General features: G+C 34.8%; 1 long non-coding RNA gene across 3 annotated transcripts; it reads right to left on the minus strand.

Annotated features, from left to right (window-relative positions):
* Positions 1-200: 200 nt before the first annotated feature.
* LOC145125854 (uncharacterized) lies at positions 201-3,586 on the minus strand. Of its 3 annotated transcripts, XR_013716199.1 has the most exons (6): positions 3,258-3,586; positions 3,094-3,169; positions 2,908-3,000; positions 2,749-2,816; positions 985-2,437; positions 201-900 (listed from the first exon to the last, which is right to left on the minus strand). It is a non-coding gene; the product is annotated as an uncharacterized LOC145125854 (long non-coding RNA). The 3 variants fall into 3 exon arrangements; XR_013716200.1 differs by lacking the exon at positions 201-900 and having other exon boundaries at positions 2,044-2,437; positions 2,749-2,819; XR_013716201.1 differs by lacking the exon at positions 201-900 and having other exon boundaries at positions 2,044-2,437; positions 3,094-3,217.
* Positions 3,587-4,263: the final 677 nt, after the last annotated feature.

The following is a 4,263-nucleotide window of genomic DNA, read 5'->3' on the forward strand; positions in this document are numbered from 1 at the left end:
AATTTCATATACATCAGAATTTTAAATACATCATATTTTCCTATTATAGATTTTAAAAACCATAATTTTAATATCAGAATTTCAAAATCTGATTATATAGAATTATAGAAAACAAAATCTTATATTAGATTTTCAAAATCAGAAATCATGGAGGTGCCATTATTTAAATTAGCAAGGACCGCAAAGAACACATAAAAAATTGTTTTATGTAAATGTTTATTGCTCTTTTTTCAATTCTCCAAGAAATGAAAGTAGGTTGCTATAAGAGGACGCCTTTATATATCATTGTATATTGAAAAATCTGGCCAATTATAACAATCTGATCCAAGTATGAAGTAAGTTCATTTTTATAGTTGATAAATTTAATAAAGCAATTAAAAAAAATAAATAAATAAAATAAAATAGAAACTGAAAGTATGATGCTATAAATGAAAAATCTTACTAGTCCACCTCTATTAGAGAAGTCCTCATATACCTCTTCTCTTTTTTTTCCATGCTTTTCTCTTTGGATTACCTATGCATTGAAAAAACTGGCCATGTAATATGATTAATACATGTTAGAATTTTTATATGCGTCTGAAATAGCACCAAGTAGCAAAAAATAGCAATCTAGATTGATACGTTATGTCGAGCTTTGGTTTTTAAAAAATATAGCAAATTATAACAATGTACTTTCATTTTTTTCCCTTAGAAAGTAGGTATAAATGGGGCCCAGTTGTAGAGGGGTGGCGGATGGGTGGGAATGGGTGGTTGCGTTAACAGGATTACGGCGACAGATGGTGGCGGTGACATGTTGGCTCGGGTTGATGTGAATAGTTAGGAAAGGTAAAAACTGGATTGATAGCCGAGTGAGTTGAATGTGTGACGCATTCTAAGCATGAAATTGAGGTCTTCTCGTATCTGAAAAACACAAGAAAAAAAAACGATCAATGGTTCAAGTCTCAGCAACAACATCAACATCAACAACTGAACAATAATTGGTACCAAAGTTTCATGCGGAGCTCTACTGACAGCCATCTAACGGACTACTGTACCCCAGTGGTAGATCATTATGTGCTGACTCATGGATTGTTGGAAAAATACCTTTTTTTTCCTTTTTTTTACAAAAAATAATTATGTTTGATACGATTCTCAACAATGGTGATTACTTATTACATTATTACATAAAGATCCAAAGGTAAAAAAACGTCAACATAGTACTATGTTAGCAAGGTAAAATGTATCAAAGATCATGTATTACCATTTTTAGCACGCCCAAGAAAATCCTGATCCGGTCCGACCCATTTGTGTATGTAAAAAGGGAAATAGATTTAAACTTACAGTCTTGCATGAACCAAGTTACAAAAGCCCATGGCCAGCTTGAATGACACTAATAGTCTATAAAAGTCTAAATCAAGATATTTATTACGACGTAAAAAATCTAAAACTAAATGGTAGATTGTTTTTTCCTCCATTTTATAATTTATTTTAATAATCAGTTAATCTTACAGCTATCAGCTGCTACTTATTTAATTTTTTAAACCAGATTATTTTGAAGCAAAATAATAGGAAATATGATGATATTCTCTTTTTTTTACAAATGTTCAAATTTATTCACTTTAAAACACATAAACTCGTATGAAAACCCAAAAAAAAATCATCAAAAATCACATGAATTCCTGAATCAAATTGTTTGATCCATTCAGTAGGAATCTGCAAAAATAAAAAGGGAAAATTCATAAAACTCAAGAGTTCATTACCTTACAAACTCAATAACAATGAATAATGATGAAAAAAAGTGTGTGTTCTTGAGAAGCATACATCATCGAAACAGTTTTGCCAATAATTAAAAATATTATATTCAGATTCCAAAGGCTCTTTGAACACCCATTTATGACATTTATCAGAAGCAACTTCCCCCATTAATTTGCATCTTAAGATGATCAAACAAAATCTGAAAACCCTAAATGAAATCTCCATTATTGCATCTTGTTGCTTTTTAAGCTTACATATTAAAATCATTGAAGAAATCACAATATTGTCGTATGTGAATGCAATCAATGCTAAAATAACAAAAAATTATATGATCATCATGTCAAAATCTATCAATAGAAGCTACAGTTACATTACCTACTCGGACTCCACACTCACATTTTGTAACAGAAAATAGTAGATGCTCCAGCATATGAAGAGGGAACCAATGCTTATTAATGACTTATTAATGACAGACATGATAGCACCACACATGTTCAAAAGGTTTGTTTCCACCTGCTTACTTCATCATACAAAACATGCTCTGTCAGAGCCCCTACCCATGGACAAACCATAAAACATGACTTTGTTGCATAAACCGGAAGAAAAAAAAGTAAGATGTTCCGTCAATACGCATATAACCCTGCATATCCATAAACATGCCCTAAAGATCATATACTTTCTCTTTCTTCGCTTCAACAACCACCTGTAAAAAATGGTTGATTATTATTGTCAAAACTCACAAAAAACAACTGAAATAGATGTCTTTAATAATAAAAACTAAGCAGATAAATTGTTGATGTTGAAAGCCCTTAAGTGTAAAGAACGCAGAAAACACTAAAAGCATAGATTCAACCTATGTGTTAATATAGTAGGAACCAAACCAACAAAATATTGGTCTCCAATTGAGAATTAAGCAGCAAAAGAACAAAAAGAAAAGAACCGATTTTCTTTGGTCTCCCTTTTTTGTTGGCCAGTAGTCTGAGAAGGAATAAGATAAAGAATTACACCAGGTACCTTCCTTTTCAAATCATGTGTGTTAATCTCTTCTGCAAATGGGTACTCTGCAGCTCCCTTTCTTCGCTCTGCTACATTTTTTACAGCGAAAACAACAAATTAAGATTCGATGTGGAAACAAAGTTGAATATACAGAACCCAAATTGGATGGAACATTACCGTAAGCAAACAGCGGTTTGTCTTCGACTCTTCAGATGGCATACTCAACTCCAAAACCAAAACCGGAAAAGAAATTAGGGGTGAGATAGTTATCTGAAAGAGATTGAACCCTAATCAGAATCAAAATCAAAATCAGAAGAAAACCTAAATTAAAGTTTCGATTTCGGAAAGTGGGATTGTTCATACCTGGGTCCAAGAGTAGCAAACATAATTGCTCATGGGTATCGCAGGCGTAATCCGTTTTCTTTGTACCTGAAATAGCCTATACCCAAAAGCGTGGACGCCGGCGGACGAAGACGTTACAGAATAGCTATTAGAAGAGAGATGAAAGGGGTGTTTCAAATGCGTACCTATGTTAAGGCGGTGGAATATCTGTTGCGTTAAAATCAGAACAATCGAGAAGCGGAAGATATTGAATGAGAGATTTGGTACATCTCCTGAAGGTAGTGACGACGGGATGACGATGGTTGAAGCTGGCGGAGATCGACGATGCAAGCAGACGGTGGTGATGGCGGTTCTCAATCGGTTCTAAAGAGAAGCCCTCACAAAGGAAAGACAGTGGAAGGATCGGGAAATAGAGAGGCGGTGGGAAGGATCGAGAAGCGGAAACCATGGTATAAAGAGAGTAACCGGAGGAACAGTGCACAATCCCACTTTCACAAGTTTACTATTCATTTTCGAGAACTTTAATATATATATATATATATATATATATATATATATATATATATATATATATATAATAATAAGAAAAACAAAAACAAAAAAATATAAATATAACTAAATGACAAGCCCTCTCTCTTACGTCTCTCTCCCCATATCTCTCTCTCCCTCCCTCTCTCTTTCTTCTAGTTTGGAATTTAGTTGAAAGTCAAAAGCAAACTCACCACTCAAATGAAGAAACCCTAAAACTTCTTTCCCTCCCGATCAAAGTAATATACACGAAAATATATGGACTTTGTTTCTACACAATCCTCATCTTTCTTGGACTGATGCACCATTAACACCACATCTTCTCCACCCTTAACCATCACACATCACCAACTTTTAACTTCCATTGCCACCACCGGTGTTCTTGAACCACCGTGAAACACCACCATTGGCCACCCGTTGTCAACCAACAGCCCCTAATCCCCTCTTCTGTCCAGATAATCAATCACCACCATAGTAAACACCACCCACCACCTCTATCCCTACTTTTTTATCTTCTGTTGATTGGAGAAACGCCCCTGAATCCATCGGTTTGCTTCTCTCTCACTCATTCTCACAAAAACAGGAGGAGAAACGGAGGCAGCAGGAGGCTGCCACCGCAATCAACCAACTGCCATCACGTATCCGTTACTATGAAGCACCGTC

Source organism: Lactuca virosa, chromosome 7, assembly GCF_052849685.1.
Source record: "Lactuca virosa cultivar CGN04683 chromosome 7, Lactuca_virosa_CGN04683_v6, whole genome shotgun sequence".
NCBI classification, from domain to species: domain Eukaryota; kingdom Viridiplantae; phylum Streptophyta; class Magnoliopsida; order Asterales; family Asteraceae; genus Lactuca; species Lactuca virosa.